General features: G+C 33.8%; 1 protein-coding gene across 1 annotated transcript in view; it reads right to left on the reverse strand.

The window, feature by feature from the left end:
• USH2A (usherin) overlaps positions 1 to 20,260 on the reverse strand; it is a 676,313-nt gene that overhangs the window by 580,488 nt on the left and 75,565 nt on the right. The gene's annotated exons all lie outside the window — the stretch shown is intronic.

Raw genomic sequence — 20,260 nt, forward strand, 5'->3', positions numbered from 1 at the left:
TATTTTAGACAACAAATGTTATTTCCTTTTACTATTTTCTGCAATAAATGTTTAATATTTCAGAAGAGTTTGACACATTTCATAATCATTATTGGGACAAGCTGCAGTCAAAAGCATTTTTGCCAATATATTTTCCTCTACTAGTTCATAGTTGAACAATTTCTTCCCTTAATATTTTTAAAGTCAGAAAGAAAAATATATATAAGAATTTAATTGTCCAATGTGTCACTATTTTATGGTATTCTGAAATTTTTAGCAGGAAAGCACAGTTTTTCTACTTAGCTGAGGAAAAGGAAAACAAAAGACAAAGAGAGGAAAATGAGAATGGAAACATCACGATTTTCCCATCATGTAGTACTACATTACAATAATTGGTAACAAACACACTCTTCCATTTTGGTCAATTTTTTTTTAATATTTTATTTATTTATTTGACAGAGACAGCCAGCGAGAGAGGGACACAAGCAGGGGGAGTGGGAGAGGAAGAAGCAGGCTCATAGCAGAGGAGCCTGATGTGGGGCTCGATCCCATAATGCCAGGATCACGCCCTGAGCCCAAGGCAGATGCTTAATGACTGAGCCACCCAGGCGCCCCCATTTTGGTCAATTTTTAAAAACAGGTATCATATTCTTTTTGGAGTCATAAAGATTCATTCTCCCCAAAACCATTTCTTGTCCTTTGGGCTGGATAGCTGTTCCTTTTCTCTTAACCTGCTGCACTTGATACCCTGACCTGACCATGAGCCTATTGCTTTGAACCAAAATTATTGGTTTACTTATATGTATCTTCCAGGAATTGAAAGCTATTGACTTTTGTACTCCCTGTGTCATCTACACAGTACAAGCTTAATAGGCAATTGCGAAGCTGTTAACTGAAAATTCACATGTGACAATAACATTAATATCCAGAGTAGTCATTCTTAAGAAAATGTAGAGAGGGGAACAATGGGAACAATTAATAAATAGGGTAAGGTTATGTAAAGACTTGATAATTGGCAGTTATTAGATGACTTGCGGTAAACAACTTACAAATACAAAAGTCATTTTGTAAAAGAAAGATATGTGACAGTCAGAAACAATACTGTCGGGGCGCCTGGGTGGCACAGCGGTTAATCGCCTGCCTTCGGCTCAGGGCGTGATCCCGGCGTTATGGGATCGAGCCCCACATCAGGCTCCTCCGCTATGAGCCTGCTTCTTCCTCTCCCACTCCTCCTGCTTGTGTTCCCCCTCTCGCTGGCTGTCTCTATCTCTGTCAGATAAATAAATAAAATCTTAAAAAAAAAAAAAAAAAAAAAAAGAAACAATACTGTCAGTTATGGCTCTTTGTCTCCCCAAAAATTAAAAGTGGAGGAATTGACCTCTTTTAGTTTTCTTTCACCAACAACGACCACTTGTAAATCAAATTATATAGAATCCAATGTTAGACATTAGGTATAAGCTTGAAGTCAGACATTTTAATTCAATTGGTGCTGCCACTAACTGTAAAAGATAACATGAAATACAGACTATGTGCTGGGCCCTCTATGAAGCATTTAACATGGGTTATTTCATTGAATCCTTTAGGCTTTGGGTCATATAAATATCTCACATCTGATTTCTCTTTGTTGATTCGCTAGCCCTATGCTCTCACATAATTAATTCTAACTCTTTAAGCCTTATTTTTCTCATTTATACCATGGGGGTAAAAACACCTGCCTCATAGTGTTGTTGTAAAGACCAAGTGCTTAGCAGGCTGTCATATAGTAACATGTGAAGTAACATAGTTACTTCAGTCAACACAGCCTATTACTTTATTAGATTGGCAACTGAGGGTTAAAGAGATGAAGTAACATGAAAAATAGCATTGGACAGAGGGTCCTTGAATCTACTTTACCTCTGTGAATCTCAGTTTCTTCATCTCTAAAAGGAAGGCAACTCAATATCTTAAGTATTTTTGACTCAAAATAATCTGAGCATAAGTGGTAATACTTAAATAATGTCCCACACAAAGCCTGGCAATATTACATATTCAAAATCTGGAAGTTACAAGATGGAGGAGGAGGAAAGAAGAGGAAGAGAGGGGTAAAAAGCCAACATTGGTGTTGATCTGAAGTTTGAGTGACACGTGCAGTATATAAGACTGTCCCTGTGCAATATATTAACTATAATTCTTAACAGGGGATTCTGTGATCATAAATGCTCTAGTGCATGGTCTGATTTAGAGGATGTCTACAGAATGGAACAATGAAAAATTAATGACCAAAATTCATTTCTAGTTAATTTTGTCATCTGTAGCTACACTGCAGAGGAGGCCTTATCTACACTTACTTCCTAGGAGCCATCAGATATCATTAGCATATAACTATCACTTCTTCTAGTAGGCTTAACTGTGGGGGAGATATATTCTAACTGGATAAATGGAAGAATAGATGAAAACTCACTTTCTGAGTTGCTGGCTTTGGAGGAGAGAAATGAGCTCATTAAGTTCTCTTCCCCAAGTCAATTAGCCATGCAATTAATCTCATTTCCAATTTTTTAAAAAAACCCTATCCCATTGCAAAAACTTTGGCCAAATGCAAAATTTTCTAAAGACAATGCCAGAAGACTATTTTTTTTTACTTCATTTGAAAGTCCTCTTACTGACAACTTTGCTCACCCAGTGACGGTGTTTTTATTATTCAAGTTATGCTTTCTTGCATAAAAGGTGGTAGAAGTGATGATATGGAATCTGTGGTTCTGTCATAATGATTACAGATGCAGTTTGTCTTTTACAAAGCAACTGCTGGCTGTTTGAGTTTGGGATGTTGCCTACATGAGGTAGTGGAGTAAATCCAGCAAAAGCATGCCTTTGATATTTTTATGAAGACAACATTACTGTTTTTTGATTGTGATCTAAAAAATAAATCTCATTTAAGATTTTATTTTTACTGTCACCTAAAAGCCATTATCAAAAAGGCTTGTAAATAAGACTACAGTAATTACTATTATCAATGCTTCAAAGATACAACCCTGGCTTTTTTAACATTTAAAATGGAAGAGGAATTTGCCACTGACCTAATGGAGTGGCTTGAGTCTAACAAGTGGCTGTTATTGAAAATGGCTAGTTACTGTCTGTGGACAATAAAAAACCTGCAGAAATATTGGTAACATTTTATCTCTACTTAAAGAAAACAGCATAGCTATCATTTACAACTCTCAAATTGAATTTTTTAAAAAATATATTATCATACTAGGGTGGCAAGAGTTTGTAGAAAAAGCCAGTGCAGACGTTAGTCCTAGGACGGCAGTTTATTTACACCTGCCAGGACATTCCATTGAACCCAACAATTCCAGTGGGAATTTGGAAAAGTATATTTTTAAAACTATTTGAGAAATATTTTTTTAAATTGTGAAGAAAAGGATACAATGCCCCAAAGAGAATGGTTTGAAAATGTCATTATCTTCAAAGAACTATAATGAGTAATTATTTTACAGTGTTCACTTTTAAGTTTTGAATTGCCATTGATACTTACAAGACATGGAAATTCATAGCAAGAGGGAGATAAGATATAGAAATATATCTTTTGGAGGTCTCCTCAAGATATATTAAGGTTTTGTAGAGTTTTTGTCTCTAGATAACATATAGTATTTTGAGAAAATAGTGATAAATGAACAGATATCCCTTGTCCCAATTGGTGTGAAATATAAGCAAAAGTCTATTATTCATTTTTTTGGTTCATATAAGACATTTTCTATGTACTTGGAGTCTTCTACAATATAGCATTTAATATAAATAAAAATCTGACTTAAAAAATTATAAATATAAATGTAGAAAAATATTCAGAATAAGGTTTGAATTTAAAAACCAAGTTTAAAGATAACATGTAAAGTATAATCCCATTTTCTAGAGAGGCAGATTCATCTATGGATATGGATATAGAGCTACAACTTTAAGAAGATAGAGAAAGACGATACAGATTTACAATAACAATAATAAAAGATCTGTAAGAATATAAACTTAGAGCATTTGCCAAAGGTATCTATGGGTGGTGAAGTTATAGATGACTTTTACTTTTTATAAGTTTATTTTTTCCAAAGGATGCATTTATTACTAATGTATTAAAAATGGAGGGCAAATAAAATGCAACTGCATGGATAGTTACAAGAAAATTATACATAATTTGCATGTAACACTTCACAAAGAACAGCTAAGAAAATTAAAATGTTCCAGTTTTAAATTATACACAGATCAGTAAGATACTACAGAGAAAATGATGATCTTTTCAAGTACAATGTAGGCTGAGTTTATGAATTACCAGCAAACAGTATGAATTTTTTACAGATATAAAATGTTTCCAAACAATGAGATTAATAAGGATTTTGAGAGAGGACAGTCGAAATTTCTGTTGTAAAATTTGATTTAAAAGTTACAAAACTAAATGACACACTGACACATTGGCCTTTGATCTTAAGGACGATGCTGTATTACTATCATTTTGAGTGGTTTACAAAGATAAAAGACAAGTAATACTTTGTAGTCTATTCTTTGATTATAAAATTTCATGAAACTTGAATTTTTCGTTTCATAACTGTGTCTCCTTACAATTCCTTCCAGATAACCCAGAGAACCATGACAAAATAGAATAATGTTTGAGTAAATTATGAGCATTATGAATACATTTTTGAAATCTCCCAATTTTTTTCCATCTTTTCTATCAATGACCTTTAAATTTTTATTTAAAACCTAGGAACATTTATGTATATTTTATGGTTTCTGAACCAGATGGTTTTTTACTTAATGTTTTCCCAATCTCCAGTTGATCATTTGTCACTTTCAATTATATGCTTCTTTTATAACAACTGGATTCCCCCTGATATGTCCCTGGAAGCTCAGATTATAAGATTAGACAATGGGTATATCAGGATTGAAGACCTTTATGACTGATTCGTTTAATTGCTTTCATTTTAATAGCTTCTTGAGGGCTTCTAATCAACCCCATGAAGTTGCAGCCAAACACTTAGACATATTCAGGTAGGATAGTCATAGAACAATCAGTGAATCTAGAAGACGCGAATGAAAATCTATTTTATTACATTGTATTGTAATAATACACAAAGGTATTTCTGTCTTTTGGATAATTAAACTAGAATAGTATTCTTTTGTTACCATTATACACGAGCAAAGACAATCTTCCAAAAGATAATCCACAGGTCCAAAAGAATTTGTACCAACACGCACCCATCACTCTATTTTTAATCCATTATTTATGAATACGTTCAACTTTACAGAGAAAGTATGAACTTTATATTTATTCAGTCACTTATCCAACAATCCTTAATGACCACTATGTATCTTTGAAGGAAGAAAGAAGAAAATGTTTTCTTAGCCAAAGATACATCAAATCCCTGGGAAGGTTGGGGCGGGGCAGGTGTTAGGGGGGTGGAGAATCTTCCTGAAAGTTACAGAACTGCTCAACAGACTTAACAGACTCAATGCCCTTTGAAAACTCAAGTTCAGAAAAATGACCACGAATCATCAAAAAAAAAAAAAAACTTGTCTTCAACATTCGCAGATTAAGAAAACAGAGAAGTGAACAACCTGCTTTTGAATTATTTCAGAAAATGTATCGATTGGTTTCTTAAATGTCAATTTTAAAAAGTCACATCTGGAGGGGTGTGTGGCTGGCTCACTCAGAAGAGCATGCAACATGGACGGCACTGGAGGAGATAATGCTAAGTGAAATAAGTCAAGCAGAGAAAGACAATTATCATATGATTTCTCTCATCTATGGAACATAAGAACTAGGAAGATTGGTAGGGGAAGAAAGGGATAAAGAAAGGGGGGTAATCAGAAGGGGGAATGAAGCATGAGAGACTATGGACTCTGAGAAACAAACTGAGGGCTTCAGAGGGGAGGGGGTGGGGAAATGGGATAGGCTGGTGATGGGTAGTAAGGAGGGCACGTATTGCATGGTGCACTGGGTGTTATATGCAAATAATGAATCATCGAACTTTACATCAGAAACCAGGGATGTACTGTATGGAGACTAACAAAATATAATAAAAAAACATTTAAAAAAAAAAAGAGCATGCAATGCTTGATCTCCGGGTTATGAGTTCAAGCCTCACATTGTGTGTAGAGATTACTTAGATAAATAAAAATCTCTAAAAAAAATTTAATTAAAAATAAAAAATCAGGGGCACCTGGGTGGCTGAGTTGTTAAGTGTCTGCCTTCAGCTTAGGGTGTGATCCCAGAGTCCTGGGATTGAGCTCCACATAAGCCTCCTCCACTATGAGCCTGCTTCTTCCTCTCCCACTCCCCCTGCCTGTGTTCCCTCTCTCACTGGCGGTCTCTCTCTCTGTCAAATAAATAAATAAAAATCTTTAAAAAAAATAAAAATAAATAAAAAGTCATATCTGGAAAATCTGTAAGAAGCAGTTAATTCCCCAGTAATGGTAAACAATGAAATAAGACTTTATTTTTCCTTAAGTCTAGTACATAACATACAGACTAAAATTTTAGAGGCACAAAGGACAACTACAGGTGCTACCTTATTTTATTAAACATTTATAGAGAAAATAGCATATTGTCTATATTTTTTAAATCACTGCAATTATCATGGACTATTTTAATAGTCTACTTATCTGTTTTCCTTATTTGCCTCTAGGCTTCTTCAATCAGAAACTAGATTTTACTGATGTAATCAACCACAGCATAATGCTTGAAATGTTATAAATTGCTCAATAAATGTTTATTGAGTAAGGGAATGAACAAATGAGTGAAGAAACCAATGAATCGATGATGCAACAGAGCTCATTTCTATCAGTGAATTCATTTCCTTCATTTTTTGCTGGTTCTAGCAAAAAAATCAAAGTGAAAGAAAATTATTTCCTTTCCTGCCCTCAATAGTAAAATACCCACAAATGTCTTTATCTAGGCAATGCTTTTCATGCAATAAGAACAGCCAATATGTTATGGTGTCAGTCCTAAGTGATTCATGTTTACCAGGTGACTAAATCTTTCTGATAACCTATGAAGTAAGAGTTGTTATTACCTCCATTTTACAGATGAGAAAACTGAGGAATAGGAAAAAAAAAACAATAATTTTCTAAAGTCACCTACTGGAATGATAATTAGTATAAACTAGAATGTAAAAATTCATAAGGACAGCAATGCTTGGTGTATTTTATTCATTACAATATTCCTAGTTCCTAGAAGCCCTCACACATAGTAGGCACTCAATTTACATATTTATGAAAAACATATTATACATAAATATATACATATGTGTGTATATACATATGTGTGTATATATTTATGTATAATATTCTCTTTGTTCTCTTTTAGAACTCTCACTCCTAATCACCATGTTATGCTGGCTCCAGGGATAGAAAATGATCTCAGGGAGAGAGGCGTTGAGTGGATCCACTATGGCTAACTGTTCATACTTATCTCCTTCTGCTCACTGCCTAACTATATGACAGAGTCCTGGAAACCCAAGGTTGGAGACATTCCCCTCTACCCGCTACAGCTGGAAAAATCAGAGGTATGTAGGCACCCCCCGCCTATGTGGGAAGGGGAGGAAGGCAATCTGTTCCAAAGTGAAAAATTATAAAATGCTCACTTTTTAGAAGTCAGTATGGTACTCCTTACTGAACTAAAAGAGGCAATTTGTTCAACTATTCCCAAATGGCATAAATGAATTAGAGATCTTCTGAAAGTCTGTAAATTGCTCCTTTCTCATCAGATCAGTATGTTGGAAATTTTAAGAGCCTAAATCTCTAATAATAATAATTGTCCTCCGGCTCTATTCACAGCTTCCTCTTTCCTTTGGATTAGCAGTTCAATTGTAATTCAAATGATGTGGTTTCAGGATAATTTCTTTTGTCTACTAGATAGAGAAATCATCTTTATAAACATAAAAATTTCAGTGTACTCTTATAACTACTTTTTCCAATAGAAGTTTCCCTATGCAGCTCTAGTGGTCCAATCACAAAGGTATGTTTAGACAAACGTGTTAATTTCTTATCAATGATAGACTGGGCAGGATGTGTGTGGGGGGTGAAAACACAGATGAAACTTCCACTGCATAGAGAATCTAGACAGAAAGTGGCTCAGTGCTTTGCACATGACAGGTGATCAATATGTTTGATGAATGAATGACCTAATAGACTGTTTACATTTATGACATGTTACAGGACTGTATCTTAATGTTTCTAGTATTTGTTTGAATAGTAACATTAAAGGTTTAAAGATAAATGCAATATTTTCCAGCATACTTTTACCTATAGGTTATTATGTAATCTCAATTAGCAAACCCCAAACAATTATCATGTCTTGCCATTGAGAAGACAGAAATCTTCATGTATTTATCCTTCAATTCTTTCCTCAGTAATTATCTTCCTCTGGTTAGAAATTCTATTCATATAATTAAAGTGCCCACAGAAAGTATGTACTTAGCTGCTCTCTAGGTGCTGAAATTAATAGCATAAATTAAATACTAATACTATTGGACAATACTGATCAGACAGTTATGGTGATACAATGATCATGAACACTTAACATACGTAGCCTGACAATTCAAGTTAATACATATTGACTACTTTTAGAAACTTTCTAATTTATGCAATGCCTTGTCTGTACCTCTGAAGGCAAATTTCAATGGAGGATTAGAAAATCATCCAATAAAACCAATTTTGATAACATGGGAAACAAAATCAACATTTCTAAAAATACAGACTGTAGGGGGCGCCTGGGTGGCTCATTCGGTTAAGCGTCCGCCTTTGGCTCAGGTCATGATTGTGGGGTATTGAGACAGGTGTTGAGCTCTCTGCTCTGCAGGGAGTCTGCTTCTCCCTCTCACTCTCCCTCTGTGCTTTCCACCCCCCACCTCAACTAAATAAATAAAATCTTTAAAAAAAAATAGAGACTGTAAGCAGAATCATTTGGACAACTATTTCAGTTCTACACATGGTCTATACAAAAATACAACTGATAGGGGGGCCTGGGTGGCTCAGTCGGTTAGGTGTCTGACTCTTGGTTTCAGCTCAGGTCATGATCTCAGGGCAGTGAGATCAAACCTCACATGGGGCTCCATTCTGAGTGCAGAGTCCTCCCTCTCCCTCTGTCTTTGCCCTTCTCCCCACTTGTGCTCTCTCTCTCTCTCTTGCTCTCACTCTAAAATAAATAAAATCTTTAAAAATACATATAACTGGTAGTCAATAAACATAAGGAGGGAACTTCTGACTGTGAATGCAGACCATCTAACAATGTGTAGCTGTTGAATGAAACATCCATTTGCATGACAGGCACTGGCGTCTTATTAATTTTGAATACTGGTCATTGTTTAATATTTGATTTCTCCCTTGGCCTGCCTGCCCTTCTTTATTGCCTCTTTCTCTTTAATTGTGGGACTTGTCAGAGCACTAAATAGAAAAGACACATAGGAGATACTTTTCTCCCAAGAGTCCGGAAAGAGGACTTTATGGTTTCTTCCAGTTTGTAGGTAGTGGCCAAGCCAAGGCAATTCCATTGTAAGGAAACCATAATAATTTATTCCTACTCATATGCCAGAAAATGTGGCCTGGAAGAGAGAACACAAATAACCTGCACTATTTTATAAAGGAAGTCAATGAAGAGAAAATGGAGTCATCATATTAAAATGTTCTTTACATGTACCTCTTCAAAATACAAATTCATATTTTAAGAAGTAAAATACATTATTTTTCAAAGATTTTATTACTTATTTTAGAGAGAGAAAGAGAGCACATGTGCAAGCAGGGAGGGCGAGAAGGGGAAGGAGAGGGAGAAAGAATCTGAAGCAGACTCCTCACTGAGCCAGAAGACCAACGCAGGGCTCGATCTCACGACCTGGAGATCATGACCTGAGCTGAAACCAAGAGTCAGGATGCTTAACTGACTGGGCCACCCAGGCATCCCACCATTAGAGTTTCTCTACACTTAATGAGTGAACACAAAAATGCATCTGAGTTACTCTTTGGATAGAAAGCCATATTATATTGGAAATTTTATCTAATGATAGGCTTGAGTACCAGATTAATAAATTTTAAAAATCCTTTTATTAGTATAGCTACATTTAAATTTTTCTTTTAAGATTTAAAATGTCAATGATGTTTATATTATCTATTAATTATAAATTGTTGGTCTAAATAATTTGTTTGCACTAAATTCATCTCCACTCATTATAGTAATTAGTGTCTGCCAGGAAATCTTTTTTGACTTTCACAAATGAAAGTCCTTCAATATTTTCAAATACTTGCATCTGTAATCAAGATGTTATGGTTGTACCGTAGCATAATGTTCTACACATAGAAAGCATTTCATAAATATTTGTTGAATGAAGCTAGCAAATGATCAATCTTCACATTAAAACTATAAAGGTACACAGTAATCATGAATTTTATAGCAGTTATTCCATGCCAAGGAGAGTCACCTCCACTCTCTTTTTAGCAGTAGCATGAATACTTAACATAGATGATATGTTCCTGATAGATTAATAAATCATACTATAATATTTTAAGAAAATTATATTAAAATATTTAGGACTGCAACATTTATAAATAATAAAAAAGCAAACAATTGTGTTCTTATATTCACCACCTGACTTAAAAAACAAAACACCACAATATATATTTCACTCCTCCAGTAACACCTGAACTTACTAATATTCGTTCATATGCTTTTCTTCATATTTACATTTTATATTTATGTATTACTTAGTAGCAGTATTGTCTTGTGTGTTTTTAAATTTTACATAATGGTATACTGTATATATTATTCTACAAGCTTTTTGTATTCAATTGTTTGAGAGTCTAGTCATGCTGATGTAATAGCTATGTTCATTCAGAACTGCTACTATAAGGATCCATTTAAATATTTGCAAATTGTTTTCCCATAGTGGTGGCAACTTCGCATCGGTGGTGGATGAGTTGTCAGTAATCTACACCCTCGTCAGCAACTGAAATTTTCAGATTTTTTGAATCTTTACCAACCTCATGAGAATAAAATGTTATCTCATGGTTATGTTTACTTTACCGATAACCAGTAAAACTGCAGATGTTTTCATATGTATATTGGTCCTTTGAGTTGTCATTTCTAACTAACCTCTTTCTACAAATTACCTCGTTCAATTTTCTTGGTCTATTTTTCAATAGTCTGATTTAAAAGTTCCCTTTGTCTGTTATATGTGTTGTGTTGCTAATATAATCTGCTAATCTGTAGCTTTTTTTTTTTTAATGGTAGCTTTTGATGAAGAAGTTTCTAATTATAACATAGTCACATTTATTAGTTTCTTCCTTTATAGTTATGCTTCTTGTATTCATAAGTTTTAAAGATACACTATATTTTCTGTGAAAAATAATTTTTAAATTAAGTTTCCTGTTTGTTATTTTGGCATATAATAAAAGATAATTATTTTGGCAAATAATAAAAGACAATTATTTTCATGTTTCTAGCCTATATCTAGCCATCTTATTAAATTCCCCTTAATATGTAATAATTTGTGGAATTTTTTTGCATTTTCTGGCCAAATTATCTTCAGATATTGGCAGCTCAGTTCTTTCTAATTTTTAAGTGTTTATTTCTTTTCTTCTATCATATTGAGCTGGCTAGATCCTCCAATAAAATGCAGAATAATAGACATCCTTGTCTTATTCCTGATTTTGAAGGGAATGCTTCAATGGATTTACCATTATGTGCACTGTTAATAGTAGTAAACTGCAGATGTTCTTTATCAGGTTAAGACGATCTTTTTCAATTGAGAGTATTCTAAAAACACTTGTCTAGATGGGTGTTAAATTTTATCAACTGCTTTTTTCCAATTCTGTTGAAATGATCATATTTTTCCTTTCTTGAGTTAATGTGGTGAATAAAACTACATTAATAGTTTTATTAATATTAAATTTCACTTGCATTCCTGGGAGAAACCCAATTTGGCTACTATATATTATTGTTTTTATAAAAAGCTAGATTTGGTTCATCATTTTTAAATCTTCAGCTTTGTTTACATGAGAGTGATCTTAAATTTTCTTTTTTGTACTCTCCTTCTTTGATTTTGCATCCTGGCCTCCACAATTCATTCTACTGACACAATTCAAAATAAAACACTATGCCTTCAGATAAAACCTGAGCATACTATATATTTAACTTGCTTATTTTACTTCTTTTGCCTCCCCCACCACCACCACCAACTCCTAAGAGAATGTAAACTCTTCAAGAAGAGGAATAATTGTTTTTGCCCAGGGATGTAAACCTACTGCTTAGCAAATGAGTACTCAATAAAATTTTGTTGGATTAATAAAAGGCTTATAATTTTAGTTGGGGTTCTTTTCCATCTATTTCTCCTTTTCTTGACTCATTTGGATAATAGTGAAATGACTATATAGCTTCATTTACTTAGAACTATTTACTTAAGGCTTTCAATGTATTGTGATTACAAATTCCACATAATTTGTTGAGACTATTGTTATCGATTAGTTCAATTAGATCAATGTTCATAAATTTGCCATGTGATCTTGACATGAATGTGCATTTTTTCATTGTTGGATACAGGAATCTATTAGATCAAACTTCAAATTGTTCAATTCTCAATTGTTAAGGATTTTAATTTTTTAATTGTCTTTGATTAATTACCAAATGAAATATATTAAAGTCTCCGACATTGATGTTGGATTTGTCAATTTCTCCTTCCAGTTCTGTCAAATTTTGCTATATACTTTTGAATCTATGCTAGAAGATGCATGTAAGTTTAGAATTGTATCACTTACCATTATGTAATAAAGCACCTAATCTCTAATAAAATTTTTTGCTTAAAATGTATTTTACCTAATATTATATAGCTTAAGCAGTTTTTAAATTTTTAAACTTTATGTGTGCTTGTGTTCTAGGTATATGTCTCACCATCTCAACACCAGTGCCATGCTGAGCCATATTGGAACCTGAGATCAAATAAAAATATGTACCCCTTTCTACATTTATAAAATATCCTCCTGTATTAGGACCTAAGTGGAGCAAGTTAATAAACACTCTATAATCAAAAGGTATAGCTATATATAACTCATCATTTTGGCCAATCTATTTCTAAACCACTGCCAACCTTCACGTGAGGCAGACACAGGATAACCTTACAGACAGCTAGTCAGGAGCTGTGGCTGACTGGAAATAGGTCTCATTGCTAAGGAACAAAGAGTTACAAAAAAAATGACAGCTTATTTTTATTTAAAATGTTTATATATTTTTCCTCATGGATTTTAGTATCATTTTGCCTTTTTTTAAGCATTACAGTAAAATATTATTTATTGTGATTAACACGTTTTTTGGTGCCTTCTTAACATTTGTGCCTAAGGTACTCTCTCACATTAATGCAGGTTTACTCAGACAACAGTGGATATTACATTTTTGTGTGTATGCCAGCACTTAATTCTGACAAGTTTAATACATTTCTATTGTTATGATTATTGATATATATGGAATTTGTATTTTCTATATATTTTACTTTTTTATTTCCCTCTCCTTTTTTGCCTTATTTGGAATAAGAAAGATGTTTCCTTTTTATTCTTTATATTTGGGGGAAGTTATTAACCACATTTCTTCTCTTTTGCTGTATTATTCTTAAATACAATTGTTGCTTAAGTTAAAATTTGAAAATATTCCACACTCTTCAAGAATAACTCAAGTACTTTTGGGGTGCCTCAGTGGCTTCAGTTAAGGAACCAGCTCTTGATTTTGGCTCAGGTCATGATCTCAGGGTCCTGAGATCGAGCCCCGCCTGGAGCCCTGCATCAGGCTCCATGCTCAGCAGGGAGTCTGCTTGAGGATTCTCTCTCTCTTTCTCCCTCTGCCTCTACTCTTCTCCCTACTTGTGCCCTCTCTAAATAAATAAATAAATAAATAAATAAATAAATAAATAAAAAGAATAATTCAAGAATCTTTGATCTCTTTAAGTGCAATCATCACTGTCTTAAATGGTACTTTTTCAAAAGACTATAATTTTTAAAGCATTTTCAAGTTGACAGAAAAATTGAGAGACCAATACAGAGTTCCCCTATACCTCCTGCCCCAACCTATTCACAGAATCCCCAACTTTCAACATCTGGCATCAGAGTAGTATACTATTATAAATTGATAAACCTAAATCAACACATCATTATTATCCAAAGTGACAGTTTACATTAGTGTTTACTATATTTATGTGGGTCTATTTCTATTTCATTCCACTGATCTATTTGTTTATTTTTGCCAAGACCATATTGTTTTAATTACTGTAACTTTAATGATAAGTCTTGAGGTCAGGTAGTGTCAGGAGTCTGACTTTGTTCTTATCTTTCAATATTGTCTTGGCTATTGTGTGTCTTCTGTCTCTCACATAAACTTTAGAAATAGCCTATCTCTAAATGCAAGGGAAACAAAAGCAAAAATGAACTACTGGGACTTTATCAAGATAAAAAGCTTCCGCACAGCAAAGGAAACAGTCAACAAAACTAAAAGGCAAACCACGGAATGGGAGAAGATATATGCAAATGACATAACAGATGAAAGGCTGGTATCCAAGATCTATAAAGAACTTCTCAAACTCAACACCTAAAAAACAAAAAACCCAGTCAAGAAATGGGCAGAAGACATGAACAGTCACTTCTCCAAGAAAGACTTACAAATGGCTAATAGACACATGAAAAATGCTCCACATCACTAGCCTTCAGGGAAGTACAAATCAAAACCACAATGAGATACCACCTCATACCAGTCAGAATGGCTAAAAGTAACAAGTCAGGGAACAACAAATGTTGGTGAGGATGTGGAGAAAAGGGAACCCTCTTACACTGTTGGTGGGAATGCAGGCTGATATAACCACTCTGGAAAACAGTATGGAGATTCCTCAAGATGTTAAAAATAGTGTTACCCTACAACCAGCAATTGCACTACTAGGTATTTACCCCAAAGATACAGATATAGTGAAAAGAAGAGGTACACGCACCCCAGTGTTCATAGCAGCAATGTCCACAATAGCCAAACTGTGGAAGGAACCAAGATGCCTTTCAACAGATAGATAAAGATGTGGTTCATATATACAATGGAATGTTGCTCAGCCATCAGAAAGAATGAATACCCACCATTTACATCGACATGGATGGAACTGGAGGGGATTATGCTGAGTGAAATAAGTCAAACAGAGAAAGACAATTATCATATGGTTTCACTCATATGCAAAACATAAGGAATAATGCAGAGGGCCACAGAAGAAGGGAGGGAAAACTGAATGGGAAGAAATCAGAGTGGGAGACAACCCATGAGAGACTCTGGACTCCAGGAAACAAACTGAGGGTTTCAGACAGGAAAGGGGTAGAGGGATGGGGTTACCAGGTGATGGGTACTAAGGAGGGCACATGACATGATGAGCACTGGGTATTATACGCAACTAATGAATGATTGAACACTACATCAAAAACTAATGGTGTACTATATGTTGGATAATTGAACAAAAAAAAAAAAGGAAAAGAAATAGCCTGTTGATATCCACAAAATAACTCTCTGAGATTTTGATCAGGATTACATTGAAACTATAGATCAAGGTAGGAAGAACAGACATCTTGAAAATATTGAGTCTTCCTGTCTATGAACATGGAATAACTAGTACAAGGATTAATAATAATAACATCACCGTGTGGAGAGGAAATGAAATTCTAGGCTTTGACTCACTAAATGTACATTTAATAAATATTCTATAATATGAACTGTCTGAATGCTAGTTACATAAAAAATTAATTCATTAGTATTTATAAGATTAGAGTATAAAATGAAATACTTTTAGAGTAAGATCTTTCTGTGAGCAAACAAAAAACATTACTGGGAAAGCTTGATGTGTAACAAAAATATGACTCAAGTTAGTCATGATGACTCATACTTTTGGACTTTAGTGCTCTAAAGGAACACACTTTCTAAAATAACAGGAAATATTCATTTACATAATACTCATTGTAGAGTGTGATGTTGGCACCGTTCAAATTATTGAATGGTAGGAAGGCCTATTATATAAAATGTTTTAAGCTGGCTCTGCTATTTATAATACTAACAAAAATGCATACTGATAGCTTGATTGTAGTTAATTCATAAAAGCCATGATTAATGCTATAAAAGGGTCACAAATCAGAGCCAAAGAATAAAAGAAGTATTCATGGTTCCTAATAAATTGCTCTGTGAACACTTGGCCACCCTTGCAGGTAATGATGTCACAAAATGATGAAAGAATAGCTAAGTAGCCAACAAAGTGCCAGTGCTTGGCGGAGGCACGGATGATTGCATCACTCAGCCAAGAGCTCCTGAAAGATGAACATAACTATTAAAAGAAAATGAAAAATCATAAAGATGCAAGTTTCAACTAATAACACATTCCTTAAAGCTAGAGTCTATCAACATTTGAATTTTTAGAACAGGTAAAGAGAAGAGGAGGAGTAATGGGTATACTCTAACTATGTAACCGTGTTAGGTGACATATAATATACACACCTAAGCTTCCAATTCCTAGGTTGTATTCTGTATCTAAGACTTGAAGCATACTTTGTGATAGTTATAATGGAATTCTTGAGCAGGAGAATCAGAGATACATTATTGCAATAAAGCTAATAGCACAAGTAGTTAGAAAATGATCTAAAAAAGAAAAGGGCGAGGGGGACTTGTGGTGGCGGGGGGGGAGGCATTTTAGAAATGTACGTACTAAAAGAATGCATGTTGAATAATTCCATGATATGAAATTTTAGAACAGGCAAAGCAAATCTATAGTGACAGAAGGCAGATTGGTGGTTTCCTGGGATTGAATGTTGGGGAGGAGGCATTGACTGCAGAGGAGCACAAGAGAATATTTGGAGAGACAAAAGTATTCCAATCTTAAATATGGAGGTGATCACACAAGACTATACATTTGCTAATACTCATCAAACGATACATTTTTAAATGGGTACATTTTATTGTATGCAAATCATTTCAGGAAATTTGCTTAAGAAGAAAAATCACTAGTTTTGCAAGATGTTATCATGGTTCAAATTGAGTAAAGGGTACAAGAAATCTCTGTATTATTTCATACAACTGTACATGAATTTACAATTATCTCAAAATAAAAAGTTCACTTAAATTTTAAAATACATGTATAAGTAACAGTGATTACCCACTACCCAAAAATTATTTAAAGAGTATATGTGTTTCTTATCAAATGATTCACAAAGAGTTAAATACCATGTAGTCCTGAATTCTGCTTTGAAACATTCAATTCTGCTTGACAGTTACTGAATAGTATATAGACTTTTGGGATTTGTTTTGCTCTAGATTAACCCTAAAATGGAACCAGTAAGTTATTCACTGTTTCAGTCATTTCTAGAGAAGAAATGTCACAAATAGTCTAAAATTATTCTCTCTTAATGAAATATGCCATTATCATTTATGGAATGTACCATACATTAGAGTCAAAGCCTTACAACTGCCAATACATATCAAAATACATCAGAGTTCCTATGCAGTTTCACTGAGGAGAATCATTGAATCATTTCTTGTACCCTCTCCAAGGTAGATGTTTTAGGTATCACAAACGACAATGAAATATTTAAGAAAAAAGTAAGTGTGGCTTGAAGATTAACTCAGGATCAGTGGGGTCTTTGGTAATAGTTTTTCTTAAGGCTTTTGTTTTGTTCATTTTTAATTTTATGAATGGAAAAAAGAAATAGGATAAACCAGTGGAGTTATGGACTAGTCAGTTTTGCTATTCCCAGAATAATTAATCATGTATTCTAGGCACTAGTCTAAGTCTTAATCTATTAAGAGGACCAGGTATTACATAAGTGAGGTCACCCAGGTGTAAGGCTATGGATAGTGAATATGTTAGCAAACCAAAGAATGAGACAGTTCCAAAGAGGGTATTTTTACCTTGAGTTAGGCTGTCATGGGGAAATATAGCATAGTGTTGATTTATTTTCTGATTAAGAAAAGCCACAGATGCAGGAGGAGGAGGAGGAGGAGGAGGAGGAGGAGGGAAAACTTTTTGGGAAATTAAATAACAAACTATTTAAACACTGTCCCCACTTGTGGACCACCAGTTTGTGACACCAATTTTATAAACAACTAAAAAATGCTTTATATAGAAAATTCCCTGGAATGGCTATGTATCAGAACTTGCTTCTGAATTTACCATTCTACTCCTTTCTCCTGACTTCATTTTCACTTCCGCTAAAAACACTTTCTTATAAGACTGCCAATTGCCAAGAACTGGCATATTCTCAAGGCTTACGTTTTCATCTGTTTGCCAAATGGCTGTAATATAATTCACAAAAGCCCTGTTTATTGAGTAATATTATTAATGGTTAGCATAATACTGTGAAATTGAAGACATTCTTTTTGGATTATGTCCAGATCTTTAAAAAGAACATTGGTTCCAATAAGAAATGGATGGCTTATATTCAAACTTATTATTTTAAAAGTAGAACAATGTGAAAAGCATTTGAATAAGTATATTTTCAAATTATTATAACTTTTTCAGATATGTAAGTCCCACATGTATTAAAATACTATGAATGATAACAATAAGAGAATGTCATACTTATGAATGCTTTATAAAATCATTTCTCATTTTCAACACATTATTGAAAATAACATAGGACTGAGAAATCATTCAGCAGTCTATTGACTTTTTCCATTTGGCTACATTTGCCAAACTTTGCTAAGTGAATGATATTTGTTGCTTTTTTATTTATGGCTAAATTCATAAATTATCTTTGTTTCTAAAAGACACTTAATGTCTAAATAAGAAGCATTAAAATGTATTATCAACCTAAATTATAGTTAATTATTTCACTAGTTCATAATCCAACAGTCACCACCTGAGACCAAGTCTGAAAATCCCAACTTGACTTCTGAAACCAATCATATGCCTTGATTCATTTAATGGCTCTATTTTTAAGGGGAAGCATGAAATCATCCAAGAATCATAAAATATCAATCACCCAACTGTGAGCAATTAAAGAGGGAGAAAAGGGAAAAAATGGGATGGGATATCAAAAGGAAAAGGGGCGGGGGTTGAGGGGATAAGAACTAACTAGTTGAAACAAAGCAAGAGAAACTCAGAAAACAATATATCATATGAAACTATCACCCAGTCCTTAATTTGCATATACTATATAGATTCAGATCAAGGTGCCTTACTAAATTCATCCCAGAGTGTGTTTTAACTGAGCTCTTGGTGAGTTTGGGGAGGAGGGGTGAGGTCAATAAAATATATCACTGATTGCAAGGAAAGGGAAGTGTCTATTTTAAAGAATCAAAAGGAGAAGACACTAGGAAAAATAAAATGTCACTTTAACTTTAGAATCAAGAACAAATCAAACTGGCAAACACTTAAACACACGATTATGGCTGAATAAAGAGTGAATCAATCAAGTTCATCCAATTAATTTCCTTTCTGGGACAATATGATAAGCCACACAATCAAACATACTAAAATCAATGCTTTTTAAAAAGATTTTTTTTCTCATGATACTCTAATCAAACCAAATTCAAACCCTCTAGATGTTAGAAATCCAAAAAAAATGTAAAAGATTCTTTCTTTCAAAGCAATTATCAACCAGTGGTGAAGATGAAATGTATAAATTAAAAGATCAGCAATATAAAGCAATGATCTGGAGAATAAGTTCAAAGGAACATCTGAATTAGAACATGAAAGTTCTGGCTTGAGAAAGAAAGAAAAGTGTAACCAAATCAAAGACTGAGTTGAAGCCGAGGTCCAGGACTACATCCTAAATGTGCTAGAGGTAGTCTGCATTGTAGATAATATTCTTGCTACTGAACCATATGCACTAATATTGTCACTGGAAACAAATTAGATCAGATGAAGAATCTCAGAAGACATAAATGGAGTTCCTAAAATCTTGACAGATGGTTTTTTAAAAACAAGATGTTCCATGATATCTTAAAACAAATGACAGAAAAAAGTGAAGTGGCTAATTAAACACACATACAGGGCAAGGTTTAGGAGAGAAGTCAAGTAGGAATCTATGCGACAGTGCTTACATTGTGAGGTTAATAAAAGAAATCACTGATTGCAAGGAAAAAGAAATAGGCGTCTTAAAGAATCAAAAGAAGAAGACACCAGAAAAAATATAATAAATGTCACTTTAAATTTAAAATCAAGAACCAATCAAGTTGGGAAAAAATTAAACACACAATTATGGCTGAATAAGAATGAATCAATCAAGTTCATCCGATTAATTAGTCTTTACACTGTAAAGAATTTTAAATATGTATATG

Source organism: Ursus arctos, unplaced genomic scaffold (assembly GCF_023065955.2).
Source record: "Ursus arctos isolate Adak ecotype North America unplaced genomic scaffold, UrsArc2.0 scaffold_2, whole genome shotgun sequence".
Classification (NCBI taxonomy): domain Eukaryota; kingdom Metazoa; phylum Chordata; class Mammalia; order Carnivora; family Ursidae; genus Ursus; species Ursus arctos.